Source organism: Bubalus kerabau, chromosome 1 (assembly GCF_029407905.1).
Source record: "Bubalus kerabau isolate K-KA32 ecotype Philippines breed swamp buffalo chromosome 1, PCC_UOA_SB_1v2, whole genome shotgun sequence".
Lineage (NCBI taxonomy): Eukaryota > Metazoa > Chordata > Mammalia > Artiodactyla > Bovidae > Bubalus > Bubalus kerabau.
The window spans coordinates 164549448-164564071 of NC_073624.1; the positions used below are offsets into that span (position 1 = coordinate 164549448).

The 14624-nt window shown below is 41.2% G+C and overlaps 1 non-coding gene across 1 annotated transcript; it reads left to right on the top strand.

The window, feature by feature from the left end:
- Window positions 1-3728: 3728 nt before the first annotated feature.
- Window positions 3729-3800, top strand: TRNAR-UCU (transfer RNA arginine (anticodon UCU)). The gene has a single exon. It is a non-coding gene; the product is annotated as a tRNA-Arg (tRNA).
- The last annotated feature ends 10824 nt before the right edge of the window (window positions 3801-14624 follow it).

Consider the following 14624-nt stretch of genomic DNA (forward strand, 5'->3'; position numbering starts at 1 on the left):
ACAGCCGTTTAAACAAAGAAGGATACATGAATAATACAGATGTTATGCATACAAAGTGAATTTACCAGTAAATAATAACCTAAAGACCAGATTTGGCCTTTTCCTTTTGGATTTATTTATTAAGCTATTTCATATTTATTTATTTTTATTCTGTTCTAAATAACTTCATTTCTAGAAAAGTATATTTTCTTCCATGCCTTTTGTCTTAAAATAACAGAGTAACATCCCCTCATGGCATTTTTTTTAAGAATAATGAAGGCCCCTCTGAGGGGCCTTCAGCATGACCAATTCATCCTTTTTTGAGATATTCTGTTTCTAGGCATTACTTAAAAAGATATTTTTTATAGCTTATTTGACTTTTAATACCTGAATCAGATTTTCAAATAGCTGTACAGTTACAAGTAGAAATAAAATCTTCTTATTTTAGTACTTTTTAAAGCTTTAGCAATTTTTCAAACAGGTGATGGAGAAAAAAAGATTCATAGGCACAGAATTTAAAGTTGAAAAGAATCCAAGGGATCACCTGGGTATTTTCTAGATGTAAGAACTGAGTCTCAGAAAGGGGAAGTGGCTTCCCAGCATGTACACAACCAGCTAGGGAGGCAGCCAGGTGCCATGAAATAAACATGGACTTTGACATTGTAAGACCAGTGTTTAGATCAAGGCTGATCTAATACCACCAGTGTGGTATCAGAAGACTCTCTCTAAGCCTGCTTATCTACCTGAAAATGAAGCTATTAATGTAGCACCTGCATTTTATTTTGAGAGCCAAATACAGTAACTTTGGGAAGAAAATTTCAATGTAAATGTTAGTTGTTATTATCAGCAGTAGAGTGGGGTCAGAACTCCTCACTTCTGCGTCATTTTTTAAACTCCTTAAACTTGTTCATCCAGAAAAAATACTGGGAAAGCCAGCAGCAAGAATAAATATTACACAAATACCGCAGAAGTATGAACCATGTGAATCAGAATCTGGTAGTATTACCTGATACCAAAAGTTCTTCTCTCTTCACTGAGGAATTGTGGACCAAATAAAAATTGCTTGTTCAACACTTTACAAAACCAGCATTACCCTGATACCAAAACTAGACAAGGACACCACAGAAAAGCAAAATTGTAGGCCAATATTTTTGATGAACCCAGATGCAAAAATCCTTAAAAAAATGTCAGCAAACCAAATCCAACAACATAAAAGGATCATACACTGCAATCAAGTGGGATTTATTCAAGGGATACAGAGATGGTTCAACATCCACAAATCAATCGGCATGATACATCCTTGATAAAACAAAGGCTAAAAATCATATGATCTGAACAGATGCAGAGAAAGCATTTTCCAAAATTCAGCACCCATTTGTAAGAAACATTCTCAACAAAGTGGGTATATAGGGAACATCCTCAACATAATAAAGGCCATATCTGTTAAATCATATGTCTCATAAGGGATTAATATCCAGAATGCATACAGAACTCATATGACTCAACAACAGGAAGCCAGACAACCTGATTAAAGAATGGGCAGAGGATCTGAATAACTATTTTTCCAAAGAAGACATATAGATGGCCAACAGACACATAAAAAGATATTCATCACTAATTATTAGGAAAATACAACTCAAAGCCACAGTGAGATATCATCTCATACCTGTGAGAAGAGCTATTATGGAAAAGACAAGAAATAATAAATGCTGGTGAGGATGTGGAGAAAAGGAAACAATTATACACTGCTGGTGGGACTATAAATTGATATAGCCACCGTGGAGAACAGTATTCCTCCAAAAATTAAAAATAAAACCACCATATGAGCCAGCTATTCTGAGTATGTATCCAAAGAACATAGAAACCCTAATTTGAAAGATACATGCACTCCTATGTTCATAGCAGCATTATTTTTGTTCTCATTACTGAAGCTTTTAAAAAAAATTTGTATTGATGTATAGTTGATTTACAATGTTGTGTTAGTTTCTGATGTGCAGCAACGTGACTTAGTGATCACTTACACACTTATAACTATTGACAACTTGGGTCAGTATAGCTTTTTAAATAGTCTCTATTTGTAGAGCAGTTTTAAGTGAAAGTGAAAGTTGCTCAGTCGAGTCCGACTCTTTGCAACCCCATGGACTATATAGTCCATGGAATTCTCTAGGCCGGAATACCGGAGTGGGGAGCCTTTCCCTTCTCCAGGGGATCTTCCCAACACAGGTCTTCCGCATTGCAGGTGATTCTTTACCAGCTAAGCCGCAAGGGAAGCTCAAGAATACTGGAGTGGGTAGCCTATCCCTTCTCCAGCTGATCTTCCCAATCCAGGAATCGAACCAGAGTCTCCTGCATTGCAGGCGGATTCTTTACCAGCTGAGCTATCAGGGAAGCCCCTGAGCAGTTTTAGGTTCACAGCAAAATCGAGCAGAAGGTATACAGATTTCCCATATGCTCCCTGCCGCCACTCAGGCATAGTAGTAGTGAAGTATAGTGAAGTTGCTCAGTTGTGTCCGACTCTGCAACCACATGGACTGTAGCCCACCAGGCTCCTTGGTCCATGGGATTTTTCAGGCATGAATACTGGAGTGGGGTGCCATTTCCTTCTCCAGGGGATCTTCCCAACCCAGGGATCGAACCCAGGTCTCCTGTGTTGTAGGCAGACGCTTTACCATCTGAGCTACCAGGGAAGCCCTCTCCCATTCAGCATCCCCCACCAGAATCTACATTTGTCATAATCAGTGAACCTACATGGACACCTCCATATCACCCAGAGTCAATAGTTTATTTTAGGGTTCACGCTTGATATTGCACATTATATGGGTTTGAACAAGTGTGTTACGACGTGTATCCACCATTATAATATCATATATAGTTGCCTAAGAATTCACTGTGCTCCACTTACTCATCCCTCCCGCCCCCTTAACCCTTGACAACCACCCATCTTTTTATTGTCTCTATAGTTTTTCCCTTTCCAAAATGTCAAATGGTAGGAATCATATAATATGTAGCCTTTTCAGACTGGCTTCTTTGAGTTAGCAATATACATTTCATTTTCCTCCATATTTTTCCATGGCTTGATATCTCATTTCTTTTTAGCATTGAATAATATTTCAGAATCATTACTTTTCATTGCACGAACACTCACTGAATGGCTAGGCTCTATTGTAGGGATGGAAGATGACAGTACAGACAAGGTTCCTGCTTTCATAAAGCTTACACTCAAGGGAAGAGACCAACTGTAAACAGGTAGCACATAATCAGTACAATTTGAAATAGTGAGTGCTACAGGAAAACGAAACAAAGCAGTATACTGGGGGCTGGCATAAGCTACTCTTGGTCAAGTGGTCAGTGAAGACCTGGCTGCGAAGTGATACTTGGGCTGAGGTCTGAATGATGAGAAGAAACCAACCACACCAAAATCTGAAGTTAAGGGGGAAAGAAACGTGGAGGCTTCCAGGGCACAGTTTTGGCACAATGAAGGGACAGGGTTTAAGAGCAGAGGTAAGGAAACAGCAGCAGGAAAGGTGGCAAAGAGTGCAGAGGGCCTTGTAAGCGGTGGTAAGTCAGGGTGGACAATGTTTTCATATACCTGCCAGTTGCAAAGAGTTAATATTTGACTCTATTAGTGAAGGAGGTCCCCTTTTGTTAGAATAAATTTTATTTTCCTTATAAAGCTTTTGAAAAAAAGTGTCAAAGCTGTTCATCAAGTAGTTCTGGATGAGTATGGCAAAAGGTTGTATGCAGGCACTTCTCTGGTGGTCCAGTGTTAGGACTCTGTACTTCTGCTGCAGGGGGCCTGGGTTCGATCCCTGGGCAGGGAACTAGGATCCCGCAAGCCCCACAGTGCGGCAAGAAAAAAGGTTGTATGCAGTTGTGTGAAGTCTGGGAAACACTAGTTCTGTGTGGATACAGCACAGTGTTGCTTTCTGAAACCTGGGAAACACAGACCTATCCTAGTATATACACTCACACAAACACACACACACCCACACCGCGCTCTACTTGATTGGAATCGTACTGTGCATACCATTCTGAGATTTGCCTTCTTTTTAAAACAATGTATTTTTTAAAGCTATGAACTTCACTAATGTGATCCTACTCAATCTCTATAAAATACATTTTAAAGGTTATCCGACTAATAATGAGAAACCTGTATGCAGGTCAGGAGGCAACAGTTAGAGCTGGACATGGGACAACAGATTGGTTCCAAATAGGAAAAGGAGTACATCAAGGTTGTATATTGTGACCCTGCTTATTTACCTTATATGCAGAGTACATCATTAGAAATGCTGGGCTGGAGGAAGCACAAGCTGGAATCAAGATTGCTGGGAGAAATATCAACAACCTCAGATATGCAGATGACACCACCCTTATGGCAGAAAGTGAAGACGAACTAAAGAGCCTCTTGACAAAAGTGAAAGAGGAGAGTGAAAAAGCTGGCTTAAAGCTCCACATTCAGAAAACTAAGATCATGGCATCTGGTCCCATCACTTCATGGCAAATAGATGGGGAAACAGTGGAAACAGTGGCTGACTTTATTTTTGGGGCTCCAAAATCACTGCAGATGGTGATTGCAGCCATGCAATTAAAAGACGCTTACTCCTTAGAAGGAAAGTTATGACCAACCTAGACAGCATATTAAAAAGTAGAGACATTACTTTGCCAACAAAGGTCCATCTAGTCAAGGCTATGGTTTTTCCAGTAGTCATGTATGGATGTGAGAGTTGGATCATAAAGAAAGCTGGGTGCTGAATAATTGATGCTTTTGAACTGTGGTGTTGGAGAAGACTCTTGAGAGTCCCTTGGACTGCAAAAACATTCAACCAGTTCATCCTAAAGGAGATTAGTCCTTGGTGTTCATTGGAAGGACTGCTGCAGAAGCTGAAACTCCAATACTTTGGCCACCTGATGCGAAGAGCTGACTCATTTGAAAAGACCCTGGTGCTGGGAAAGATTGAGGGCAGGAGGAGAAGGGGACGACAGAGGATAAGATGGTTGGATGGCATCACCAACTCAATGGACATGAGTTTGGGTGAACTCCGGGAGTTGGTGACAGACAGGGAGGCCTGGCGTGCTGCGGTTCATGGGGTCGCAAAGAATCGGACACGACTGAGCGACTGAACTGAACTGATTAATAATGGTCATGAGAACTCCATCTACAATTAGGCATTAGAGTGGAGACATTAGGAACAGAAATGCAAAAGGATGCCATCATTGTTATCATTTACTTGGGATCCATGTTCCTTTTTTCACAAACTAATTCTATTTTTAAAAAAAACCCAAGACATCTTATTAAAATTCTTAAAGGACATGCCTTATAGTACAGGGAACTATATTCAATATCTTGTAATAACCTATAATGGAAAAGAATCTGAAAAAGAATATATATACATAAAACTGGATCACTTTGCTGTATACCTGAAACAGTGAAATTCAACTATACTTCAGTTAAAAATTTTTTTAATGTTTAAAAAAAAAAAGGGAAAAATTCTTAACAGACTACCTTTCCATACGCAAGTCAGTTATCCCCTGACTCCTCCCTAGTGCCAAGTCTATTGATGCATAAAAATAGGTATAAAAAGACCATTTCAAAATCGTTTTTAGATCAAGGGAAAAGTCAGCTAATAGAGGCTTTATCTTTTTATTTCTAGCAAAGCACTTGGGAATGCTAGAGGGTCCCAGCATTTGTGGCAGGAAATTGGTACAAGGTGTTCAATAGGTTCCTGAGCGAGAAGATAGACTGCAGGTACTGAGGCTGAGTCCACCTCTCGTGGCGTCATCGTGACACAGGCCCCTGCACACCCTTCTCCTGTACTTGTGACCTTCTGGTGAGCTGTAGGGTAGGGAGGCAATAGAGAAAAGTAGCTTCAGGTTTTTTGGAGTCATCCTTACAAAGAATATAAAATTTCAAACACAAAATAAACTACAGAGTATTCGTTTAGAATGAGAAGAAAGAATCAAATTCCTGGAATCATGGCTCTCTAGGTCTCTTCTGAAATCTCTTAGGCAACTTATCAGAAAACTTACATAAGAACGCTCCCTGATAACACCCTGACTTCCCTTCTCAACCTAGCACATTTTAAGCAATGCTCAGCATAAACGGGGCCTTTGATAGTGAGGGAACCCTGAAGCTTAAGCTTTACTGCTGCTGCTGCTGCTAAGTCGTTTCAGTCGTGTCTGACTCTGTGCGACCCCATAGACGGCAGCCCACCAGGCTCCCCCGTCCCTGGGATTCTCCAGGCAAGAACACTGGAGTGGGTTGCCATTTCCTTCTCCAATGCATGAAAGTGAAAAGTGAAAGTGAAGTCGCTCAGTCGTGTCGGACTCTTCGCGACCCCATGGACTGCAGCCTACCAGGCTCCTCTGTCCATAGGATTTTCCAGGCAAGAGGACTGGAGTGGGGCGCCATTACTAGTTTCTGAGTAAAGTTACTCTGGACCCAGACCAACAGAATGAAGGACATAGCCATTTGTGGATCCCGACTCCCTGGCTCATTCTGCAAGTTAGGAATTGGCAACCTTGCCCAGGACCCAATTCTGTCTGCAGAACCAGGATCAAGACATGCCTCAGAGTTGGAAAAGCAAATCAGATTACTTAGTGAGGCAAGGCTTGAAATGGGCCCTGACTGCAGCTCACTCTCTTAATAGGTGGTTACCTTTCTCCACCTTGTAGTTGAATTATCTCTATCTTTTAAGTCCAGGTTTAACGTGACAGTCACTGAGACAGTAAGGAAACTGCTGGATGCTGTGGTAATATTAGGTTGGAAGTTCAGGAAGGAGGACCAGGGTGCTGTAGAAGAAGCCCCAGGCAGTGGCTCAGGTCCCTTTCGAGTTGCTTGGAATGACTGAAATAACCAAAATCATCTTTGTTTGTAGATTAATGATTAGAATTAATTAATGATTAGTCACTTCAGAGAAAACTAAAGAAGCTTTTTTGCATGCACCTTCTATGTGCCAAGCTCAGTTTACTTTGTAAATCTTTTCTCATTAAGCCTTAACCACCCTACCAGGTTGGGAAGCCAAAAGTCTGATAGGTTAAATACCTTTCCCAAAAGTACAGCTAGCGTTGTGTTCTCTCTAACAAGCACTCAATGTGAAGTCCTGTCAGGTAAACAATTTCAAAGTTGCTCTCCTTGATGGAAAAACTATAGTTTCCCCAGAGTACTGGGAGAAGACAGAGAGTTGATTTCAGCTCCACAAACATTCCTGGAGCCTCTACCTTGAGACAGGCCTCATGCTATGTAGGTAAGTTTTGTGATTCAGGGGCAAATGAGGTACAACGCCTGCCCTAGCAGAGCTCATGGTCTGCTGGAAGAAACAGACTAGTTACTGTGTAATTTCACTGTCATGTGGCAATACGTGCTTCTCCAACTTCTCTGCAAAGAAGATCTAAAAGCAAAGGACGATGAGCACATGTCTTCTAGGAACCCTCTGCCATTGTGAAATTTCTTATATAATCTAATATCTTATCTTAAAAATATATACATGCCCTTTGTTTTACTCGTTATTAGATAAAATTGATGCTCTGGAGAAGATGCCTTATAACATCCTGTACTCCACGCTCAATGCTAGGTACCCTGTTTTGAGAAACAGAATGCAAGGTAAACGGTTAGTATAGAAACAAGCTTGGAGTGCCATGGGACTACTTGGGAAAGCCACTTACTCAGCTTGGGATTGCGTAGCAAAGGCTTTCTAGAGGAGGAAATTCCTGAGCTAAGGCTGGAGCAAAGAACTGGAACCCAGCCCAAGCTGAAGCAGAACTCATATACTAATTACTGAACTGTACTGGGCAGTATTTGAAGTAAGGCTCATTAAGACTTTTACAGTTTGTTTTCCTTCCCCTTCAATAGAAACACCAATGGACCAATCACCTTCTAGAAGGAAAAGGAAAGGTAAGTAAAAATAATTGAGTGTTGATTTTATGCCAACAGTTTTCCAAATACTCTTGGTTAATTCCCATATCTGTCTCATTAAATCGATATTATTTATCCTCATTTTATAGGCGAAGAAATTGGGATTCAGGGTTGACAAACTCTGCCCAAGGTCAAAAATTAGGAAGTTCAGCCAGAATTCTGACTCCAAAGTTTGTGCTCTTATCTTATTGCTTAGCTTGTTTCTGAAATGTCTCTCTACTGGGCGGGTGCAGTAGTAGTCAAGAAAACAGTGAATTGGCTTCAAGTTTCAAGGACAAAAGGAAAGAAAAGCAGAGGCTTTCCATGTCCTCCTGACCCTCTCCTTTGGTCATGGAAAGCTATGGAAAGGGACTTTTAGAATACTCCTCTGGCTGGCATCACAGCACCCTGCCTCACCAAGCCAGATCTGCTGAATCTGGACTTGGAGAAGTAAGGGTTCATGGGACATGTTTTGGGAGTGTCCACTGAGGTCTGCTTATGCAGTTTATAATTTGCTGTAAACAGCTGGCTGTTCCTAATTAAACCTGTATGATCATGCCTGAACTTTTAGGAAACAAGGAATTCTTTTTTTATGGTTCTCTTTTCAATGGTAAAACCAGAGCCCTCTTCAGCTCCATAGGCCTCCTTAACCTGTTGGGCCTTGATTCTGAGACTCTGAAGTATAGTCTAGAAATATGTATAACCTGGCAAAATGCCCAACAAATGCCTGGGTGAGAGGATTGCTAGTGATCATGAGCCATCTCTTCCTGAGGGATGTTCTGTAATTCTATTTATCGGGGCTCTAGGGCATCCTAAACGCAAGTTCTCTGATGCTTTTCATGCTAGAAGTGAAGGGAATACAGATCTCTTAACTAAAAACTGCTAGCTGAGTTTAATTTTTAAAGAAACCGTTGTTCAAAATGACTACTTCCTCTCTTAAGGCAGGGGTTGGATAAAACCACTTTGAAACTGGTGATAAATGAATGGGTTTAAGGATGTTAAATGTGATTTTTACTAATTAAGAAAGAAATAAAACCCCCAAAACACATATAAATAGGAAGAAGAAAAAAGTAATCATAGTCCCTCTACCTGGAGATACCACAGACACTATTTGCATATTTTCATTTTCGTCAATTTTCTACCATTAAGAAATATACGTAGGGACTTCCCTCGTGGTCCAGCGGCTAATACTTCACACTGCCAGTGCAGGGGGCCTGGGTTCAACCCCTGGTCAAGGAACTAGATCCCACATGACACCACAAAGTTCTAAGATGTACCACCCAGTACAGTCAAATAAAATAAATAAATAATTAAAAAAAGAAATATATATATATATTTATTGTGGTAAGAACACTTATTGTATGTGTGTGTGTGTGTGTGTTAGTTGCTCAGTCGTGTCCGACTCTTTGTGACCCCATAGACTATAGGCTGTCAGGCTCCTTTGTCCATGGAATTTTCCAGGCAAGAATACTGGAGTGGGTAGCTATTTGCTTCTCCAGGGGATCTTCTCAGACCTTATGTAACTTTATACCAGGTGAACAGCAGCCCCCCATTTCTGGTGCTCCACATGCTCAGAGAAACTTCTCGAGTAACAGACTACAGAAATGATCCTGAAAGTAGCTTTTGTACCATTTGTTTTTAATGGTGAGCACAGAAACATCAATTCAGGGTTCAGACACTATTCACGAGGCCTGAGGGGACCAGATCACAGTTTATAGCAACACTGTCCAATGGAACTTTGTGTGAAAATGGCCATGTTCTGTATCTTCCCTCTTCCAACACGGTAACCACTAACCTCATGTGGCTATTGAGCACTTAATGAGCCAAGACTGAGAAGAGTGAGTGAGTGAAGTCGCTCAGTCGTGTCCGACTCTTTGCGACCCCATGGACTGTAGCCTACCAGGATCCTCCCTCCATGGGATTCTCCAGGCAAGAGTACTGGAGTGGGTTGCCATTTCCTTCTCCAGGGGATCTTCCCGACCCAGGGATGGAACCCGGATCTCCTGCATTGCAGGCAGACGCTTTAACTTCTGAGCCACCAGGGAAGTCCCTCAGAGACTGAGAAACTGAACTTTAAATGTTGATTTCCTTTTAACTAATTTAAAATTTACATAGTCACACTTAGCAAATGGCTGTTGTATACTGGACCGTTCAGGTTTATCCAGAGGATTTATAATGAGTCACTTGCTGATCTCAAAGTGAATGGTGGGCAGGGATTGAAAATTGGTACTGAACATGCTGCCTCTGTCATTTCAAATAATAACAGAACTCAGAATATTTCTCAACAATGAGAAATGCCACTCTAAGAAAAAGTACAGAGATGAGCTCACAATTAGTCTCAGAAAAGGAAGTCAGTCATTAGCTACCTTCTGACATCCTAGCAATTAACCAGTCTTGGGAGAAGAGCAGGTATCTCCAGAGAGGTGCCAAATAAATAGGAGATAAGAGACTATAAAAATGAGAAGCCACTTGGTCTTTCATCACAGGATAATCCAATGCATGTGAATTAATGGCAAAAGGCTCAATAATAGCTTTTGTGAGGAAATAGGAGCAGTGTACAGGATATCCTTTTTCCGCACTAAAGCACCCAATTCTTTCAATTTTATATACAGCGGAAGCAATTAATTGTACTAAAAAGAAACCCACAGCTGGCTTTTCCTGATGGCCCCACAAGCAACAAGGACTATTGTTCAGCTTCCGGGATAAATGTAAAGTCGTTCTACTGCACTGTTGAGATTTTTCTGATTGTTTAGTTTGACTTTTCCAAGGATAAAAATATGTCCATTCTCCTTGTCATCACACATTTTCAGAATAAGCAGCTGTCCAAAACTTAATTTTTTATTTGTAATGTAATCCAAATACTACACTACATTGACTGGATGCTAGTATTTCTTTTAAACTTTATGTGACTGAATCATAAGTTATTCATGTTTGTTTTATATGTTTATATGCAGTTGAACTGTACTGTCTCTGGTCTTGTGGTTAACTTTCACAGTGTGATTATTCGAGGATCATGCATAACAAACAAATAAGTTATATGTCAAAAACCCAAAAACTTAATATTTCAAACTACTGGACCATATGGTGGTGTTTTGCCTTTTCAATGCATTAAAACACACCGTGTTTCATCAATGCTCAGATGCACACTTTTTGACATTTTATCACTTCTGAAATTAGGATGTCTTACAATTAATGATACGTCATAATTTAATTGGCAGTGTTTTTCTTTCCTAGTTGTACATAATGTTGCAAATAATCATTATCTTATTTTGATGAAATAGGGTACATATATAAATTTTGATTGGCATGATGTATTATTCCAAGTATAACAACAGAATAATTTTTTGTGTTGAGCATTTGCATTGATGAAAATGAAATCAAAATGAAAATTTTAATTAATTACACATCCTATATGGGATTCTAATTGATTTAATTCTGACAAATACACATCTTGCCATTTTCATTTCCCCCAAATGACCTGAAAGGTATATAATGTTATATAATAAAATGTAATGTATCTATGAGATATATAATGTTGTGTAGAGGCATATATATATCGGAGAAGGCAATGGCACCCCACTCCAGTACTCTTGCCTGGAAAATCCCATGGACGGAGGAGCCTGGTGGGCTGCAGTCCATGGGGTTGCGAAGAGTCGGACACGACTGAGCAACTTCACTTTAACGTCTCACTTTCAAGCATTGGAGAAGGAAATGGCAACCCACTCCAGTGTTCTTGCCTGGAGAATCCCAGGGACGGGGGAGCCTGGTGGGCTATCGTCTCTGGGGTCGCACAGAGTCGGACACGACTGAAGCGACTTAGCAGCAGCAGCAGCAGCAGAGGTATATATAATGTTAATAGTAAAAAAAAAAAGTTGGTTCTTTAAGCAAGCCAGGGGCTTGGCTCCCTGCATGCAATTGGAATGGCTCTTTCATGGTTTCCGTGGGGCTGGGAGCCGGTTGTGTACTGCGTAACTCCAGGGAGCATCTTTCACAAAAAGCAGGATGGCACCTCTTGGAATCCTGCAACGTAGCTGCCCGAGGTGCTCAGTGCAGTGAGTACAGCAACTGCGCTAACAACAGGGGCAGGAGAGGGTAGAAGGGAAGAAGGAACAGGAGTATCTCTTTGACCCTGAGGGATAGAGCAGCACAGCAGGTGCACTGAGAAGTTTGTGACACACCCCCCCCCCGCCCCCACCCCCACCTCCAATTGCCTCTTGAAAACTGGGGCAAGAATCTTAACTATTACAATGGGATCCGCCTGCCAAGCAGGAGACGCAGGTTCTGTCCCTGGGTCGGGAAGATCCCCTGGAGAAGGGAAATGGCAACCCACTCCAGTATTCTAGCCTGGGAAATCCCATGGACAGAGGAGCCTGGTGGGCTATAGTCCCTGGAGCTGCAAAGAGTCCGACACGACTGAGCGACTAAATAGCAGCAGCACTGGTAGGTTCCAGCCTAAGACTACTATTTTGATACCTTGAGTATTTCAATATCTTCTATATTGTCCTCCCCAAGCCTGGGAGGCTAGAAAACCCCGATTCATATGTAAGTGAATAAAGGTACGAAATAATATTTTGGAGAAAGACACAGGAATAGCTAAACTGTCCAAAAAAGTCAGTGATGTAGACCATAGAGAGAAAAGCCTAAGGGGTTTAGGATGGAGCCGTCAAAGATGAGTTCCTGCTAGAGGTGGTATTTGGGCATTGGAGGCAGGAGAATGGCATTAAAAGGAGAAATGAATGTGGCTCATTCTGTGGGAAGTGGAGATGCCAATCTAGCCGAATGCTTTCGTACAGTAGTGGTTCTCAGATTGTGATGAGCGTGGTGTCTCATTAAGTGAAACCTGGAAAAACTGAGCAAGGTCAGTTGAAAGAGGGAATGACCAACTAGGGCAGCTGGTACAATTCAGACATACAATGAGGAAGACAGATTTTAAAGTGGGTAACAAACCAAATGTAAACCCACATTTTAAAAGAAACAGTGACAGCTATTGATTACTGATTGGATAATCGATTTTATTTCCCCATGAGAGAATGGAGGAAGTTCTTTTTTAAAAGAGCACACAGAACTCCAAAACTTAAGCATTATTTGTTGACGAGATGTTAAATTTAAAGCCAGTGATAGGGAGTTCCCTGCTAGTCTAGTGGTTAGGATTCTGGGCTTTTACTACCATGGTCCCAGGTTTGATCCCTGGTTGGAGATATTGGAAGCCATGCAGCATGGCCAAAAAAAAAAGTTATAGTCGGTGATACTTCTGTGTTATTATTACAGGATTTTTTAGACTCTCATTGTATCAAGGTAAGTGCTTTAAAACTAAGCCTCAAAAATACTAAAAACAAAACAACAACAAAAAATACTAAAAACAAAACCCCAAAATTCAACCCTGCTTTTGCTGATAATAATATAAGAAATGAATGAGGGCTATCTATCAATAGAGAACAAAGTGAGTTAGCAACTGTCTTAAGGACAATAAGACTTGACTCAGAAACACCAAGTAAAGAAATTATGTGCACAACTTATTTTTATGAGATTTTAAGCTTTGAGGAGAAGGAATGTACTGGGCATTATAGTACATTTATTTATTCAGTAAATATTGAACACATACTCGTGTGCCTGGCAGCAGGCTAGATCCTAGGGATATGATGGAGTGAGAAAAAGACAGTTCTAGTCCTCTAGAACTTTCTGTCTAGCACAGGGTTAGGTACCCCAAAATATGTGGTAGATAAACTAGTATGTCTGTGCACATTGGAGGCACCACTACACCTATGTATTTAGATAACCACGTCGAGCATGGACAGTTGATATAGCATGGCTGTTAATAACACAGCATTCCTGATCCAAAACTATTATCTCCCCAGTTATCTCAGCTTGAATCTTTATCATGACACTGTGTCTTTCTTTGAATGGTCATTCACAAGGTAATCATACTCAGCTCCAGATGCTAGGACTTCTGGACTACTAGCGCCAACAAAATTCTTGAGTAGAGTCAGTGTTTAGGAGTAGCACGTAGAACTGGATATGGTTTATACATGTACATATTAACAATATGTATAAATATACATATATATGTATGCAAGCACCTAGTACATTTTATTTTTTAACCAGGCAAAACCAAAAGCAACTATATACATATATATACTAATATATACCTATCTTGGAGAAGGAAATGGCAACCCACTCCAGTACTCTTGTCTGGAAAATCCCATGGACGGAGGAGCCTGGTAGGCTACAGTCTATGGGGTCGCAAAGAGTCGGACACGACTGAGCGACTTCACTCACTCACTCACTCACTCTTATGTATATCTGGTTAAAAAATAAAGTGTAATTGGTTATAAACCCACTGCTCTCAGGACAGAGGAAGGCAGCGAGGTGAATCGCTACAGGATAGGGAAGGACCGATTGACCATGGGCCGAGTGGAGCTGGGGTGGGTAGGCTGCAGGTCCAGGTGTTGGGTGGGAAGACCTCAGACCCTCTAGGCAGTACCTGCTAGCTGGAGAACAGTGAGCAAACAACAGGGGGTCGTCCAGGAAAACAGCAAGCATCAGGATGTCCAACTTGAGGCAATGGGAATGGGGGGAAGGAGGCCTGAGAGATGGATAGAACATGGACAGGGAAATTCTGGAAAATAGAGCGGAAGGCAAACAAGTATTACCTCTAGGGGTACCAATCAGTACACAACAGAGTCTGTGTTGTAGGGCTGGGGCAGACTCCAGAGAGCAGAGTCCAGACCACAGGCAGAGAAAATCGAGTTCCACA